Raw genomic sequence first — 19,798 nt, forward strand, 5'->3', positions numbered from 1 at the left:
AGATAGGGAAACAAGTATTTTGCATCAGTGTTTACTGTGAAGAAGTACATGGGAGATATAGAATGTGGGGAAATAAATGGTGATATCTTGAAAAATGTCCATATTACGGAGGAGGAGGAGGTGCTCAATGAGTGGCTAAGGAGCTGGTGCAGGGGAAAAGGATTCACGTTTTTGGATCATTGTGATCTCCTCTGGAGTAGAGTTGACCTGCATAAGAAGGATGGATTGTACCTGAATTGGAAGGTGTCTAATGTCTAGGCAGGGAGACTTGCTGGTGATACTCGGGAGGCATTAAACGAGTGAGGGAGTGGGTGTAAACCCAAGAAGGGAGTGAGGAAAGAGATATGTCTGAGGCTGGTACAGTTCAGAAATCAAATAGTCAAGGCAGGCAAGGGCAAGGCACAGAATGAAGTCGGACTGAGCATTTGCACTGTATTTGCTTCAATAGAAGAGGCCTGACAGGGAAGGCAGAGGAGCTCAGGGTATGGTTTTGAACATGGCACTGGGATATTGTAGCAATTACAGAGGCATCATTCAGGGATGGATAGGCCTGGCAGCTTTTTGTTCCAGGGTATAGATGCTATAGGAAGAATAGAAAGGGGGACAAGAGAGGAGGGAGAGTGGCATTTTTGATTCGGGATAGCATTATGTTTTTGCTGAGGGAAGATATTCCTGGGAGTACGCCCAGTGAAGTTATTTACGTGGAACTGGGAAATAAGAAAGGATGATCACCTTATTGGGATTTTCTGCATGAATTTCGTCCGGGCGCTCTGGTTTCCTCCCACAGTCCAAAGATGTGCAGGTTGAGTGGATTGTCCAGGTCGAATTGCCCTCAGTGTTCAGGGATGTGCAGGTTGGGTGGATTATCCAGTCTGAATTGCCCATGATATTCAGGGATGTGTAGGTTGGTTGGCCCTGGGAAATGCAATGTTTTCAGGGGAGTTTAGGAGGCTCTCCTGGTCAGTATCAATGTGATGGGCTGAATGACCTGCTTCCACACTGTTGGGAGTCTCTGATAATTCTACAAGTTTTAAAATAGTTACAGAAAATAATATACCAGATCTAAAAGTTAAGGTTGTGAATTGGACAAAGGCCAATTTTGATGGCACAAGGCAAGAACTTTCTTCTGGCCCCTCAAGCCTGCTCTACCATTCAATAAGATCAGGGCTGAGCTTTTCATGGCCTCAGCTCCACTTTCCTGTTCTCTCACCATAACCCTTAATTCTTTTCCTGTTCACAAATCTACCTTTTGCCTTCAAGGCATTCAAGTTGATAACGTCAAATGCTGCACTCGGCAGGGAATTCCACAGATTCACAACCCTTTAGCTGAAGAAGCGTCTCCTGAACTCAGTCCTAAATCTGCACCCCCTTATTTTGAGGTAATGCTCTGTAGATTGACCCGCCCCAGTGGAAATAGCCTCCCTGCTTCTGTCTTATCTATTCCCTTCATAATTTTATTTTTTTCCTCTCCAACTTCCCATTCTTCTAAATTACAATGACTATAGAACCAGTTTTCTCAATTTCTCCACATACACCAATCCTCTCAACTCCTGACTCAAACTAGTGAACCTCCTCTGTACTCCCTCCAATGCCAATACATCCTTCCTGAAGTAAGGAGACCAAACCTGTACACAATACTCCAGGTGTGGCCTCCCCAGCAATCTGTACAGCTGCAGCATTACCATCCCTCTAGCAAGGAAGGACAATATTCCCTTCACTGCCTTAATTACCTGCTGCACCTGCAAACCAACTTCCTGTGATTCATGCACAAAGACACCCAACTCACTCTGTACAGCAGCATGGTGCACATTTTCACCATTTCATCATCCAGTTTGCTGTTAGTCCGACCAAAATGGATGGCCTCACATTTCCCAACATTGAACTCCATCTGCCAGATCCTTAGCCACTCGCGTAACTGATCTGTATCCCTGTGCAGACTTACAGTGGCCTCTGCAGACATTGCTTTACCTCATCTTCGTATCAAATGTGAACTCTGACACCGTACACTTGGTCCTCAACTCCAAAACATTTGTGTAAGTTGTAAACAGTTTAGTGCCAACACAAATCCAAACTCACATTTATCCCCCTTCTTTACTTTTTGTTGGTTAACCAATCCAGTATCAATGATAATACATTACCCACAATGCTGTGCATCTTTACCTTATACAGCAGCCTTTTGTGTGGCAACTTATCGAATACCTTCTGGAAATCCAGGTACACCACATCCACCGAGTCCCCCTTGTCCAACGCACTCGTCGTGTCCTCAAATAATTCCAGTAAATGCATTAAACGTGACATATCTTTCATGAATCCATGCTTTGTCTGCTCAATGAGACAGTTTCTACCCAGATATCTCACCACTACTTCCTTGAGGTTCAAGCATTTTCTCCACAACAGAAGTTAAGCTAATATTTTGTAAAATAGTGGCACCACATTTGAGCTTCCATTCTGTCAAAACCATCCCAGAATCCAACAAATTTTAGTGAATTATCACAAGATCTATTTGTTATTCTCACATACACACCCCGACCACCCCCTTCCCTCCATCTCTTTTATTCCCTGGGATACATTCCATCAGGGCCAGGAGACCCATCTACCTTTAGGCTGTTATCTTTCCCAACATTACCTCTTTACTGAGAATGATTGCTTCTGTATCCTCAACTGCCATTGCCTCCATAGGCCTGCGACGATGAGAGTACATAGACAGTATGTTCCTGTTAAGGCCAAGGCTGGTAGGTGTAAAGAATGCTGCCTGACGAAAGAAATTGTGGACCTGGTCAAGAAAATGAAGGAGGGATATGGCAGGTACAGAGAGCTGTGTTTGTGTGAATCCCTAGAGGAGTGTAGGGGCAGTAGGAGGTAAACCATGAGGGTGAAAAGGGGACATGAGATAGCTTTCGGAAATAGGTTTAAGGAGAATCCACAGTGATTGTACAAATACACTAAGGACAAACGAGTAACCAGGCAGAGAATAGGTACCCGCAAAAATCATCAAGGCTGTCTGTGGAACCGCAGGAGGTGAGAGATATTCTGTATGAGCGGAGAGGTTTTACAAACAAAATGTGCACAGCGGAAAACACAAATTTGAACGTCCCAGTCTCGTGTTTTCAGTAAACGGGGAATTGCCTCAGTGTGGCTGCAGGCATGAGTGCGCGCCGCCATCTTTATTTGGGGCAAGAATTCAATGGACACGTGCGGAGCCGCCAGCTTTGTAGGGGGCAAGGTGCAGCTTTGTAGGGGGCAAGGTGCAGTCTTTCTCTGGTACAGATTGGCAGGATTTACACAGAGCACATTCAAACTCAGAGAAATGGATGTTTATTTCTGGATTTGTTTCGTCATTCATTTAAATGATTTGGTATCGTAAATGAGTTTGCAGGTCATACAAAATTGGAGGTATTGTGGATAATGAAGAAGGTTACCTCAGATTACAATGAGATATTGATCAGATGGTGTTTAATTTAGATAAATATGAGGTGCTGCGTTTTGAAAAAGCAAATCAGGGCAGGACTTATACACTGAATGGCAAGGCCCTGGAGATGTTTGCGGAACAAAGAGACCTTGGATTGCAGATTCATAGTCCTTGCAAGTCAAGTTGTAGGTAGATAGGATGATGAAGAAGGTGTTCAGTATATTTTCCATCATTGGTTAGAGCATTGAGTATAGGATGTGGGAGGTCATGTTGCTGTACAGGATATTCGTTAGGCCACTTTTGGAATATTGTGTGCAGTTCTGGCCTGCCGCCTATCAGAAGGGTGCTGTGAAACTTGAAAGGTTTCAAAAAAGACTTACATAGATGTTGTTCGGGTTGGAGGATTTGAGCTGTAGGGTGAGGTATAAAAGGCGAGGCTGTTTTCCCTGGAGTGCCATCGGCTGAGTGGTGATGTTATGGAGGTTTATACAATCATGAGGGGCATGAATAGAGTAAATGAACAAGGTGTTTTCCCTGGAGTGGTGGTGTCCAGATGTAGTGTGCATTGCTTTAGGGTGAACGGATAAAGTTTCAAAGGAGCCTAAAGGACAACTCTTTCATGCAGTGGGTGGAAAGAGCTGCCAGAGGAATTAGTGGAGGCTAGTACAATTAAAACATGTTAAATGCATCTAAATAGACACATGATATGATTAGGGCGCATTTACAGGGATATGGGCCAAGTGCTGGCAAATGGGAATAGATTAGGTTTGGATACCTGGTTTCCATGGATGAGTTAGACCGAAGGGTCTGTGTCGGTGCTATACATCTCTATGACTGTGGGATCATAACAGCTTACACTGTTCTGCTTCATCTCTGGGCTTCCTCATGACCACTTTGCCGATATCTAGCTTCCTTAATCTAGAACAATGGGAGTATTATTGGTCTGTTTAGTATATTTTACTATTACTTTTACAGACATTTTTGTAAGTTAATTTTTCACTGCTGCCCAGCCCCAGACCAAATGCTGCTTATTAATTTTTTTCTGGAAAATCTTTGACAGTCAAGAATTCTTTTTTCCAATAAGCAAGTGTATTTTCCTTCCATTTCTAACTATCAAATTCTGCACCATTTACATTCCCTGTAATCCGTTTTGCACTCCCTGAAACATCAACTGTGTTTCTCCTTCCACAGAACCAGTGATTAATGCCAAAGCCCTGTTGCCTGGGGACTTTCTTGTGCAGCTGCAGTTTGTGTAGTGAAGGTGCTCCCACAATGTGGTTGGGTAAGAGACATTACAGAGTATTCATTACAGCAACAGTGATGATTTGAAGATAATGTCCAAATCAAGAACAGTTTGTAGTTTCATTATCCTGCTTATAATTTCACAAAAATATTATTGGGAACTTTAGACATAAGGCCAGAGAAGGATGATATTAGGTTAACTGACCAAAGCCATTGCCAAATAAGCAAGTTTTGAGGAATGTCTTAAAAGGGGAAAGCAGACCTGTGAGGTTTTAGCTGCGAATTTTAGACCTTGTTGCTTTGGCAACTGTAAAAGCAGCCACGCAAGTGAAGTAATGAATTAGCAGGTCATTAAGACTCTTGAACAGAATGAGTTGTCGAGGTCTCAAAGGGTGTGAGATGCAGCGAGCTAGGGATGATCACAACCAGGAATTAAATCAAGGGTGAGAGTTTTAAACTGAGGGATGTGGGGCTGATGCTGGCAGGTGAGACTAGATTGGGTTGGGGTATTTAGTCGGCATGGATAGGTTGGATTGAAGGATCTGTTTCCATGCTGTACATCGCTGTGGCTCTATGTTGTTGATTATGAATAGGAGCCTTTTGATGGATCAACACGTTTTGGTACGAGGGAGCACTTGGGCAGCAGAGATTTATGGTTTTTCTTGAGATTACAGTGAGGTTGAATGTGGGAAACTGGCCAGGAGTATGAAGTCTGGAGATAACACAAGATGGATGAGTGTATATGAGCTGAGACAAGGGTGGAATCAGCTAGAGTTAGTGGTCTTGTAGTGGGACTGGGCAGTCACCCTCACCTCGCCTCTGGGATTCAGCTGGTTGTAAGGTTGTGAATCAGGGCGGTAACACAATCGGGAGCTGAGTGGCCCTGGTGGTGCCTAAAATGAGTGTCGCTCAACTGGCTGTTGCTGAGCAGCTGCTGTTTGATAGCCCTGTTAATGACATCTTCCATCACTTTACAGCTGATCGAGTGTGGACTGATAGAGGGAAATTGGCTGGGTTGGATTGCCCTGTGTTTTTGTGTTGAACATCCCTGGGCAATGTTCCACATTGTCAGTAGATGCCGGTGCTGGAGCGGTACTTGGCTTGGTGGGTGGCGAGTTCTGGAGCACAAGCCATCAGTATTATTGCCAGAATGTTGGCAGGGCCCGTAGCCTTTGCACTACTTAACCATTTCTTGATGTTATTCAAACTGAATCGATCTGGCTTAAAACTCACATCTATGATGTTAGAAACCACTAGAGAAGGCTGAGATGGATCATCCCACTTTGCACTTCCGCTGCAGATTGCTGCAAATGCTGTCATCTTATCTGGTGCATGGATGTGTGAGACCCCTCCATCAGTAAAGGTGGGGATATCTGTGATGCTTCCTCCAGTGAGTTGTTTAATTGTCCATCACCGTTCACAACTGGGTGTGGCAGAACTGCAGAGTTCCGATCTGATCCATTGGATGTGGGATCACTTAGCTCTGTTGCTTGCTACTGATGCTGTTTGATATGCAAGTAGTTCTGTTTGATAGCTTCACCAGGTTGGCACTTCATTTTTAAGTCTGCCTGGTGCTGCTCATGGCATGCCCTCCTTTCCTGTCCATTGTGGTGGGTGAGACCGGGATTTACAAACCCATGAGATTACAGATTGTGCTGGAGTACAGTTCTGCTGCTGTTGATGTCCCACAGTGCCTCAGAGATACCCAGTTTGAGATCCTACATCTCTTCGAAGTCTGTCCCCATTAGAACGGTGATAGTGTCACTCAACACAATGGAGGTTTTTCTCAACTTTAAGGCAAGACTTTGTCTCCAAAAGGAATGTGTGATGGTCGCACGTACTGATACTGTCATGGACAGATGTATCTGCAGCTGCTCAATTCATAACAATGAGATCAAGGATGTTTTACACTCTTGTTGGTTCCCTCACCACCTGCTGCAGACTCAGTTGAGCAGACATGTCCTTTAGGACCTGGCCAGCTCAGTCAGTAATTCTGTTGCACAGCTAGTCTCGATTGTGGACATTGAAATCCTGTACCCAGAGTACGTTTGACACCATTTTATTGCCTGAGTGCTTCCTCCAAATGTTGTTCAACATGAAGGAGAACTGATCCATCAGCCAAGGGAGGACGGTACGTGGTAATCGGCAGGAGCCATGAGACTTCCTGGTCTCCGGAGTCAATGTTGTGTACTCCCAGGGCAAATCCTCCCAGTCTGTACACCACTGTGCCACCACCTCTGCCTGGTCTGTCCTGCCGGTGGGACAGGACATATCCAGAGATTTCAGGAGAAAGTGAAGACTGCAGATGCTGGATATCAGAGTCAAGAGTCTGGTGCTGGAAAAGCACAGCAGGTCAGGCTGATGAAGGGCTTAGGCTCCAAACGTCGATTCTCCTGCTCCTCGGATGCTGCCTGACTGTTGTGTTTTTCCAGCACCACACTCTCGATATCTAGATATGGTGATGGTGGTGTCCGCTCATTGTTTGTAAGGGGTGATTCCGTGAGTATGACTATGTCAGGCTGTTCCTTGACTAGTCTGTGAGACAGCTCTGCACATTTTGGCATCAAAAACCATATGCTAGTGAGGAGGACGTTGCACCACTAAGAGGGCTGAATCTGTGGTTGTATTAAATGGTGCCTTCTTAGATGCCGAGTGGTCCATCCAGTTTCATTCCTGTGTTGAGACTTTGCAGTGATTAATACAGTGAATAGCTGGCTGTGCCGCTGTCAGGTTGGCAGGATTTTTTTTGCCATTGTTAATAGTTTCGTGGAGATCAGGAGATTCTTAATACATTGTTTTTTTTCTTGAATTCAGATTCCACCATCTGCCAAGATGGGATTCGAAACAGGACTTCAGTCGTTTGTTTTAATAATCTGGATAAAAGCTACATCAGGTTTGTTCACTCATTTTAAATATCACTAACCCTAGTTTTGTTTCTTTGTAAAACACTGTCCATCATCCTGTCTCCTCCATCCGACCCTCCAACAACAAGTGAGGAGCACACGGAGTTTCTCTGTCACGAAGACTGAGATAATCCGATCTGCTCCTTCCCTCCCTCCCACAGAGCCAAACTGCCTCACGTGGTGTTCCTGGTTTTTATCCTAAACCTACATCTTTCTACAGTCTCTTGTCAAGCCTAATCAGAGCTCACCTTGACCCTTTACCCTAATCTCGGTAAACTCACTTTCCAACTCTCTTTCCTCCGCTGCCGCCTCATCACCCCCCTCGCCAATTCATAGATATTGTTCCTTGTTCTGTCTATTGGTCTTTTTTTGGTTGTGCCCTTCTCTCCCATTCTGTGAAAAACTAATATTTGACCTCACCGTTGTTGGAAAATCCTGCTCCATCTCGACTCTCCCTTTCCTTTCTGAATTCTTTGCATTTGGTGTCCCTCAACGATCTATCCTTGGTCTCTCCTGCATCTCACTTACATCGTGCCAGGAGGTGATATCGTCCAAAAACACTGTTAGGTTTCACATGTACACTGACGATGCCCAGCTCTCCCTCCCCATCATCCCTCTCCATTACTCCACTGTTACTCAGTTATCAAACTGCTTATCACATTCCCACTACTCGATTAGCTGCAATTTCCTCCAATGAAACATTGTCACGGTTAAACCCATTGTCTTACCTTTACCTTTCTGCTGAGCCCCTCCCTCCCACTGGGAACTCTCTGAGGCAGAACGACACTCTTCACAATATTGCTGTTACATCTGACCCCAAGGTGACCTTCTGATCAGACATCCACACAATCACAACACCAGGAATTCCAATCTCTTCAACGTTGCTTTTCTCCACCTCACCCCAGCTCCATTGCTGCTGAAACCCCTTACCCGTGTCTGTGTCGCCTTATCTTGATGAATCCAAAACAGACCCCTTGATTCCGTGACTCAAAATCTGGTTTCAGACTCCCCTCTCAGTATTTACCCTCAGACACATCCTTATAGTATTTATCCTGTCAAACCCCTTAAGAATCCCATCTGTCTCAATGAGATCACCTCTCTTTCTCCAAAATCCAGTGAGTAGAGTCCCAACCTTTTCAGCCTTTATTTAAAAAATAATCCCTCCAAACCAGGGATCATCTCATTGAATCTTCCCTGAAATGCCTCCAATAAAGTGACACATTTCCTTATCTCAAGGGACCAAAACTCCTCTCATTACTGCATATATGGTGGTCTCACCAGCACTTCCACACGTTACTCTCAGGTATATACTCCAAGCTCTAATCCTGAACACCTTTGAAACAAAATATTCCATTCCCCTTCCTGGTTCCCTGTTGTAACTGTGTGGTAGCTTTCTGTGTTTCCTGAACAATTACCCTTGGTCCCTTTGTGGTGCAGCTTTCTACAGTTTCCACCATTTAAATAGTACTTTGTTCTTTTATTATCTCCTCCAAAATGAGCAACTTCCCATTTTCCCAAGTTACGCCCCATCTGGCAACTTGTTGCCCCCTTCTCCTGTGCATCTCTCTCTTTTCACAATCCTTTTAGACCTTTACAGTTATGCCTTTTCTAGGAGATAACCCCCCTTCCCATTCTTCCAAACATTTACTGGGAGCACTGGGCAGTGGGAAGCAGACAGAGTTGCTATCTTTTTAGGGATACGCTTTGGAGTGATTGAAAGGATCTTCCTACCCATTGATCAGGATGGAGACAACTTGCCCATCGTTAGGCATTAGCCTTTCACACCCATGTCTTATTGATGAGGCAGAGCGGCAGCACGGAATGAAAGAAAAGAAAGTAATTCTTGTTGCCCATATCTCACTGACGCTTGGATCATTTTCTCCAATGTGTCAAAGAACTGCTGTGTTCAGTCACATGAGATCTCAAGTGGGCGGCACGGTGCCACAGTGGTCAGCACTGCTGCCTCACAGCGTCAGAGACCCGGGTTCAATTCCCGCCTCAGACGACTGACTGTGTGGAGTTTGCACGTTCTCCCTGTGTCTGCGTGGGTTTCCTCCGGGTGCTCCGGTTTCCTCCCACAGTCCAAAAATGTGCAGGTCAGGTAAATTGGCCTTGCTAAATTGCCCGTAGTGTTAGGTAAGGGGTAAATGTAGGGGTATGGGTGGGTTGCGCTTCGGCGGGTCGGTGTCGGCGGGCCGAAGGGCCTGTTTCCACACTGTGAGCAATCTAATCTAATCAAGTTGGAATCTCCTAGAAACCCACAGATTTCCCCCTGAGTTGACTGCTTTTGTCCTCAAGGGTAATATGTACAGTCATCCTGGGCCACGAGGAGGGTTGGTGTGAGTTTCTAACCTGAACTGAGAGTGACAGATTTTATAAACTTGTATTACAGGATATTACAGGTGGACATTCAGATGGGAATCTCAGTAAATGTTCTGCCAAACTCTGATTGAATTACTCAGTATATCAGGACCTGGATATTTGCATTGTGTGTGTGTGAGTATTGTGTATCAGATCAATCCCATTTGCTGCTTAAAAATTCTCATTTGAATTCATCGCATTCTCTCAAAAGGTCTCCCCAAACCTTCAATGTGTCATGTAATCCTTTTATGATGACCTGATGAGTGTAAGGTTTATTATTCGAATGTGTAATTTTTGTATAAGGATGTCTCAGAGAGGGAGCAGAATATTCTTAAAGTGGAGAATAACCATTTTGCGGGGAGGCTGTAGTTTATTGGTATCAATGACATCGGAATAGAAGAGTTCACATTGTTTGATCATTGGATCAAGGGGACATAAATTTAAGGTGAAGGGTGGAAGGTATAGGGGAGATGTCAGGGATGCGTTCTTTACCCAGAGAGTGGTGGGGGCATGGAATGCGCTGCCCGTGGGAGTGGTAGAGTCGGAATCATTGGCGACCTTTTAGCGGCATTTGGATAGGTTCATGGATGGGTACTTAATCTAGGTTAGAAGTTCGGCACAACATCGTGGGCCGAAGGGCCTGTTCTGTGCTGTATTGTTCTATGTTCTATGTTCTATGTTCTATGAATCTCCTGTGGGGTAGAATAGACCTCCATCAGAAGGATGGATTGTACCTGCACTGAAAGGGAACAGTTGCTAGTGCTATTCAGGAGGCATTAAACCAGTGAAGGAATGTGGGTAAACCCAGAGATAGAGTGAGGGAAGAGCTAAGTCTGACGCTGGTACAGTTCAGACGTCAAACAGTCAAGGCAGACAAGGGCAAGGCACAGAATGAGCAGTTACACTGCATTTATTTCAACACAGGAGGCCCGATAGGTCGGGCAGAGGAGCTCAGAGTATGGGTTTGAACATCGCACTGGGATATTATAGCAATTACAGAGGCATGACTTAATGATGGATAGGGCAAGCAGCTTAATGTTCGAGTGTATAGATTCTATAGCAAAGATATAAAGGGGGCAACAGAGCAGGGGCAGAGCTATTTTTTATTATGGATAACATTACAGCTGGTCTTCAAGAGGGTATTCCTGGGAGTACATCCAGGCAGGTTATACAGGTGGAACTGAGAAATAAGAAAGGGATGATCTCCTTATTGGGATGGTACTATTGACCCCCCCCCCCACTCCCCAATAGTCAGCAGGGAGTTGAGAAGCAAATTTACAAAGAGATGACTTCTCTGTAAGAATAGTATGGTTGTGTACAAGACTTGACCTTCTTTGTTATTCATTCACAGGATGAGGATGTCACTGGCTGGGCTCAAAGGGCGGTAAAGAGTCAACCACATTGCTGTGGGTCTGGAGTCACATGTAGGCCAGACCAGGTAAGGATGGCAGATTCCTTCCCTGAAGGATATTAGCGAATCTGATGAGATTTGTTTTCGTAATAATCAACAATGATCTTTAATAGATTCTTAATTCCAAATTTTTATTGAATTCACATTCCACTGTCTGCCATGACGGAATCCAAACCCTGGGCCCCAGAACGTTATCTGGGTGTCTGGATTATCCATCTAGTGATAATCTCACTCGGCCATTTGGCATGGTGAGTGACTGAGGCATCCGTGGGGCAGCACATCAGCACCAAAGTTCCCATGATCTCTGCGGCAGATAGAAAGGGCTGGGGAGGGAGATATATCCCTGGTGGTGGGGTCTGACTGTAGGTAGCGGACATAGCAGAGGTTAATGGCGATTAGTGGGTGGCAGGTGAGGAATGGGAGATTATATTCTTATTGTGGTTGGAGGGGTGGGGGGAAGGCGGAGGTACAGGAAGTGGAGGATATGCGTTGGAGTGCATTGTTGATCAAGTGGGAGGGAAATCTGGTCCGTGAAAGAGGAACCCTTTCTGGGATGTCCTGGAGTGGAATTGCTTCTCCTGGGAGCAGATATGGCAGAGGCGGAGGAATTGAGAGGACAGAATCACGTTTTTACAGCAGCATACTCGAGGGTAATCAGGAGAGCAAAAAGGGGACTTGAAATATCTCTAGGAAATAGTTTAAGGAGAATCCAAAGAGATTTTACAAATACATTAAGGATAAAATAATAACCGGACAGAGAATAGGACCCCTTAAAGATCAACAAGGCCATCTATGGAACAACAGGAGGTGGGAGAATTATTATGCTATTCTATTCTAGAGAGTTTGGAGAAATAAATAGTGGTAACTTGAAAAGTGTCTATATTACAGAGGAGGAAGTACTGGATGTCTTAAACATTAGCAAGGTGGATAAATCCCTGGGACCTGATCAGGTGTATCCCAGAAATTTGTGGAAAGCTAGGGAGGTGATGGCAGTGCTCCTCCCTAAAGTATTTATATCATTGTTTGTGACAGGTAAGATGCTGGAAGATGGGTGCCATTATTTTAAAAAGGTGGTAAGGAAAGCCCAGGGACCAAGAGAACAGTCAACCTAACGTCAGTGGTAGGTAAGTTGTTGGAAGGGATTCTGAGGGACAGGGTTTACATGTATTTGGAAAGACAAGGATTGATTAGGGATAGCTAACATGGCTTTATGTGTGGTAAATTCTCTCTCTCTAACTTGATTGAGTTTTTTTGAAGATGTGACAAAGATGATTGATGAAGGCAGACTGTGGACGTTGTCTATATGGACAATGAACGATGTTCCACAAAGCAGACTGGTTAGCAAGGTTAGATAACATGAAATGTTGGGAGAATAAGCCATTTGGATACAAAACTGGCTTGAAGGTAGGAGGCAGAGGGTGGTGATGGAGGGTTGCTTTGCGGACTGGAGGCCTGTGAGCAGCATTGTCCTGCAGGAATAGATATTGGGTCCTTAAATAAATGACTTGGATGTGAATCTATGAGGTATGGTCAGTGGGTTTACAGAAGACACCAATATTGGAGGTATCGCGGACAATGAAGAAGGTTAGTTCAGAATGCAACAGTATCTTGACCAGATGGGCCATTGGAGCGAGGAATGGCAGACTGGGTTCAATTTAGACAAATGTAAGCTGTTGGATTTTGGAAAGGCAAATCAGAGCAGGACTTGTACACTTAATGGGAAAGTCCTTGGGAATGTTGCTGAACATAGAGACCATGGAGTGCAGGTTCATTGTTCCTTGAAAGGAGAGTCGCAGGTAGGCAGACTAGTGAAGGTGGGGTTTGGTATGCTTATATTTATTGGTCAATGCATTGAGTACAGAAGCTGGGACGTCAAATTGTGGTTGGACAGGACATTGATTAAGCCATTTCAGGAATTATGTTTTAAGTTCGAAATTCCCTGTTCTGGAAAGGATGTTGTGAATCTTGAATGAGTTCAGACAAGATTTACAAAGATTTTGCTCGGGTTGGAGGATTTGGGCTACAGGGGGAGGCTGAATACGCCGGGGTTAATTTCCCTGGAGAGTCAAAGACTGAGAGGTGACTTCATGGAGATTTATAAAATCATGAAGGGCATGGATAAGGTGAACAGCCAGGGTCTTTTCCCCCCAGGTAGGTGGGTTCAAAACAAGATCACATGGGCTTAAGTTGAGAGGGCAAAGTTTAAAAACGGATCTAAGGGGCAAAGTTTTCAAGCTGTGTGTGGTGTATGTGTGGAATGAGCTGCCAGATGAAGAAGTGGAGGCTGATACATTTACAACGTTTGAAAGGCATCCGATTGGGTACATGAAGAGGAAGAGTTTCCAATGATACGGACCAATAGCTGGCAAATGGGGCTCCATTTGTTGAGGATTCCTAGTTCGCATGGACAAATTAGACCAAAGGTCTGTTTCTGTGCTGTACATCTCTATGACACTAATAAATGAAAATAAGATGTGTTCCTCTTTTGTGGAGAGTTAGCAGAAGCACAGATAATTGACCTTGGAGCTGAGAAGGTTCAGCAGTGATTTTGACTAGGTGCAAATTTGTTTCTAGGATATCTAATCTGCAGAGAGAGGGGAAATGTTAACAATGTCACAATTTTAGTAACTATTTTCAGGTAATTGGCAAATAATGTGAACATTATTTTATTCAGTAAGTTCCAAGCATCTGGAACAGTCTGAATGCAGCTGGACACACTCAGCAGTTATTCATAAACAGATTTGGAATTTTACTTTTTAAGGGAAGATTTGGGGGGGCATTGGCAAATGGGAACGGAATTGGGACAGATATGCAGCATCTCCAGAGGGAGAGGGTACATCCCAAATGGGCTGAATAGCCCCAACCCCTGTGCTCTGTGATACTGCCCCATTCACTGTGAATGTTGAAGCTCATCCCAGGGCAGAGAGAGGCAGGATCCCACCACTCACCTGACAATGGGCCCCAATGATTGATGTCAGCGCAGGCCAATAGGAGGCAGAGGGCATACTGGAGGACCAGGCCGTACCAGTTTGTCTTCCAACCAATCGGAGTGAATGAGGGCATCCTCAAGGCTGGAACTGAAGAAAGGCACATATCGCAGAGATTTGAGAAACTGGAGGACATGAGATAGGGAGCGTTCTGTGGCTGGTGAGGAATTATATAAATAAGGAAGAGTTGTGAGGCTGGATGGAGTGACAATGATCGGGAGAGTTGAGGATGGAGGAATTTCGAGTTAGTGAGGATTAGAGCCATAATGTTATACAGCAAGGAAACAGGCCATGTGGTCCAACCAGTCCATGCCAACCATAATTCCAAACTGAACTAATTGTACTTGCCACCGCTTAGTCCACATCCATCCAAATGTTTCCTATTTATGCACTAATCTGAATGTCTTTTAAATATTGTAATTGTATTCACAGCCACCACTTCCTCTGGAAGTTCATTTCACACGTATACATTTTTTTAAAAAATCCTAATGTCTTTTCTGAAACCTTTCTCATTTCTTCTCAAAATGAATGCACCCGAGTTTTGAATCCCCCTCTCCCCCGGGTTTTCACCTTATCTACACTCTTTCTGATTTTATTAGCCTCTAATAAGGTCACCCCTCAACCTCGTGCACGCCAGTGAAAAACTTCCAGCCTATCCAGCCTCTCCTTAGAACACAATCCCTCCATTCATGGCAACATGCAGGTAAATCTCTCCTGAACCTGATCCAATTTAATAATATCCTTCCTATAACAGCGCAACCAGAACCGGACAGAGTATTCCAGAAGAGGCCTCTCCAATATCCTGTACATCCTCAACATAACGTCCCAACTCCTGTACTCAAAGGTCTGAACAATGAAGGTAAGTGTGCTAAGCACCTTCTTAACCACCCTGTCTACATGTAACACAAACGTCAAAGACGTGAAGCCCTTGGTCTCTTTGTTCCCATATCACTACTCAAGGCCGTACTTTTATTGAGTGTAAGTCCTACCCTCGTTTGTTTTGTCAGGATGTTATATTTTGCATTTATTCCAATCCAAAAAATTTTTGAGTATAAAGGCAGTAGGAGTATAATTAAGAGGGAAATCAAGAGGCAAAAAAGGGACGTGAGATAGCTTTGGCGAATAGGGTTAAGGATAATCCGAAGGGCTTTTGTAAATATATGAGGAACAAAAGGCTAACTAGGGAGAAAATAGAGACCCTCAAAGATCAGCAAGGCAGCCATTGTGTGGAGCTGCAGGCGATGGCCGAGATAGGGAAACAAGTATTTTGCATCAGTGTTTACTGTGAAGAAGTACATGGGAGATATAGAATGTGGGGAAATAAATGGTGACATCTTGAAAAATGTCCATATTACGGAGGAGGAGGAGGTGCTCAATGAGTGGCTAAGGAGCTGGTGCAGGGGAAAAGGATTCACATTTTGTGGACCGTTGTGATCTCCTCTGGAGTAGAGTTGACCTGCATAAGAAGGATGGATTGTACCTGAATTGGAAGGTGTCTAATTTCTAGGCAGGGAGACTTGCTGGTGATACTTGGGAGGCATTAAACCAGTGAGAGAGTGGGTGTAAACCCAAGAAGGTAGTGAGGAAAGAGATATGTCTGAGGCTGGTACAGTTCAGAAATCAAATAGTCAAGGCAGGCAAGGGCAAGGCACGAATGAAGTCGGACTGAGCAGTTGCACTGCATTTACTTCAATAGAAGAGGCCTGACAGGGAAGGCAGATGAGCTCAAGGTATGGTTTTGAACATGGCACTGGGATATTATAGCAATTACAGAGGCATCACTCAGGGATGGATAGGACTGGCAGCTTAATGTTCCAGGGTATAGATGCTACAGGAAGAATAGAAAGGGGGACGAGAGAGGAGGGGGAGTGGCATTTTTGATTCGAGATAGCATTATGGTTTTTCTTAGGGAGGATATTCCTGGGAGTACGCCCAGTGAAGTTATTTAGGTGGAACTGGGAAATAAGAAAGGGATGATCACTTTATTAGGGGTTTCTGCATGGATTTCATCTGGTTCTTCTGGTTTCCTCCCACAGTCCAAAGATGTGCAGGTTGGGTGGATTGTCCAGGCTGAATTGCCCATAATGTTCAGGGATGAGTACGTTGGGTTGCCCTGGGAAATGCAATGTTACAGCGGGAGGTTAAGAGGCTCTCAGGGTCAGTATCAATGTGATAGGCTGAATGACCTGCTTCTACACTGTTGGGATTCTCTGATAATTCTACTATTTTTAAAATAGTTATAGAAAATAATATATCAGATCTAAACGTTAAGGATCTGAATTGGACAAAGGCCAATTTTGATGGCACAAGGCAAGAACTTTCACCTGCCCACTCAAGCCTGCTCTGCCATTCAACAAGATCAGGGCTGATCTTCTCATGGCCTCAGCTCCACATTCCTGCTCTCTCACCATAACCCTTAATTCTTTTCCTGTTCACAAATCTACATTTTGCCTTAAAGGCATGCAAGTTGATAACGTCAAATGCTGCACTCAGCAGGGAATTCCACAGATTCACAACCCTTTAGCTGAAGAAGCTCCTCCTGAGCTCAGTCCTAATTCTGATCCCCCTTATTTTGAGGTAATGCTCTGTTGTTTGACCTGCCCCCAGTGGAAATAGCCTCCCTGCTTCTATCTTATCTACTCCCGTCATAATTTTATTGTTTCCTATCCAAACTCCCATTCTTCTAAATTACAATGACAAGAGAACCAGTTTTCTCAATCTCCACATACGCCAACCCTCTCAACTCCCAACTCAAACTAATGAACCTCCTCTGTACTCCCTCCAGTGCCAGTACATCCTTGCTAATGTAAGGGGACCAAACCTATACACAGTTCCCCAGGTGTGGCCTCACCAGCAGCATAACCATCCCTCTCGCATGAAAGGATAATATTCCCTTCACTGTCTTAATTACCTGCTGGAGCTGCAAACCAACTTCCTGTGATTCATGCAGAAGGACACCCAGCTCCCACCGCACAGCAGCATGCTGCAAGTTTTCACCATTTCATCATCCAGTTTGCTGTTCGTCCGACTAAAATGGATGACCTCACATTTCCCAACATTGAACTCCATCTGCCAGACCCTTACCCTCTCACTTAACCGATCTGTATCCCTGTCCAGACTGACAGTGGCCACTGCAGACATTGCTTTACCTCATCTTCGTATCAAATGTGAACTCTGACACCGAACACTTGGTCCTCAACTCCAAAACATTTGTGTAAATTGCAAATAGTAGACAATTTCTACCCAAATATCTCACCACTACTTCCTTGAGAGGTTCAAGCATTTTCTCCACTACAGAAGTTAAGCTAACGGATCCTTTTTGAAAAATAGTGGCACCACATTCGCAGCTTCCAGTCTGTCAAAACTATCCCAGAATCCAACAACTTTTAATGAATTATTACGAATTGCTATCCCACCCCCCGCCATCTTTTCTTTTTTCCCGGGATGCATTCCATCAGAGTCAGGAGACCCATCTACCTTTAGGCTGTTATCTTTCCCAACATTACCTCTTTACTGAGAATAATTGCTTCTGTATCCTCATCTGCCATTGCCTCCATAGGCCTGCGACAATGAGAGTACATAGACAGTATGTTCCTGTTAAGGCCAAGGCTGGTAGGTGTAAAGAATGCTGCCTGACGAAAGAAATTGTGGACCTGGTCAAGAAAGTGAAGGAGGGATATGGCAGGTACAGAGAGCTGTGTTTGTGTGAATTCCTAGAGGAGTATAGGGGCAGTAGGAGTATACTCGAGGTAAACCAGGAGGGCAAAAAGGGGACATGAGATAGCTTTAGGAAATAGGTTTAAGGAGAATCCAAAGTGATTGTACAAATACACTAAGGACAAACGATAACCAGGCAGAGAATAGGTACCCGCAAAAATCATCAAGGCTGTCTGTGGAACCGCAGGAGGTGAGAGAGATTCTATATGAGATTCTTTTACTGAAAGAGGATGTGGCAGCTAGAGTGTTTGGAGAAATAAATAGTGATAACGTGATAAGTGTCCATATTACAGAGGAGGGGGTACTGGATGTCTTAAACGGTAGCAAGGTGGAATAATCCCTGGGACCTGCTCAGGTGTAACCCAGAACTTTGTGGGAATCGAAGGAAGTGTTTGCTGGACCCCTCGCTGAGATATTTGTGTCATTGATTGTCACAGGTGAGGTGCTGGAAGCTGGGCACAATTATTTGAGAAAGGTGGGAAGGAAAGGCCAGGGAACAATAGACCAGTGAGCCTGAAATCAGTGGCAGAGAAGTTGTTGGATGTGATTCTCAGGGACATGATTTACATGTAATTGGAAAGGCAAGAAGTGATGAGGGAGAGGCAGCATGGCTTTGTATATGGAAGTCACTAACTTGGACTCCAGGAAGACACACGGTTCTACATAACAGACTGGTTAGCAAGTTTGAGACTGTAGAATACAGGGAGGACTAGACATTTAGATACAGAATTGTCTAGAAGGTATGGAGATGTATAACATGGAAACAGACCCTTCAGTCCGTACCGTCCATGCCAACAACTTACCCAACCCAACAACTGTGTGAGAAATATGCTGTCAGGATGGATGCTGGGTCCACTGCTTTTTGTCCTGTATATCAATGATTTCTATGTGAATATATGAGGTATGGTTAGTAGGTTTACACTAGACACCAAAATTGGAGATGTAATGGGCAGTGAAGAAGTTTACCTCAGTACATTGGGACTTCAATTAAATGTGCTAAGGAGGGGCAGATGGGTTTAATTTAGATAAATATGAGGTTCTGCATTTTGGAAAAAAGCCAATCAGAGCAGGGCTTGTACACTTAATGAGGAGGTCTTTTTTTTAGATTAGATTACTTTACAGTGTGGAAACAGGCCCTTCGGCCCAACAAGTCCACACCGACCCGCCGAAGCGCAACCCACCCATACCCCTATATTTACCCCTTACCTAACACTACGGGCAATTTAACATGGCCAATTCACCTGACCTGCACATCTTTGGACTGTGGGAGGAAACCGGAGCACCCGGAGGAAACCCACGCAGACACGGGGAGAATATGCAAACTCCACACAGTCAGTCGCCTGAGGCGGGAATTGAACCCGGGTCTCTGGCGCTGCGAGGCAGCAGTGCTAACCACTGTGCCACCGTGCCGCCCGTCTTGGGGTGTGTTGCTGAACAAAGAGACCTTGGAATGCAGGTTCACAGTTCCTTGTAAGTGGAATCTTAGGTAGGCTAGTGAAGAAGGTGTTTTGTATTGAGTATAGGAGTTGCGACATTATTTTGGGGCCGGACAGGGCATTGATTCAGCTACTTCTCGAATTATGCTTTCAGTCCTCGTCTCCCCGCTATAGGAATGATGTTGTGAAACTTGAAAGGATTCAGAAAAGATGCACAAAGATGTTGCCAGGGTTGAGAGTTTGAGATATAGGGAGAGGCTGAATTGGCTGGGGTTGTTTTCCCTGGGGCATCGCATGCTGAGAGGTGACCTCAGTGGTTGATACACTCGTGA

The sequence above is a fragment of the Chiloscyllium plagiosum genome, unplaced genomic scaffold, assembly GCF_037043375.1.
Source record: "Chiloscyllium plagiosum isolate Xiang-an unplaced genomic scaffold, Cpla_swu_hap1 HiC_scaffold_42, whole genome shotgun sequence".
NCBI lineage: Eukaryota > Metazoa > Chordata > Chondrichthyes > Orectolobiformes > Hemiscylliidae > Chiloscyllium > Chiloscyllium plagiosum.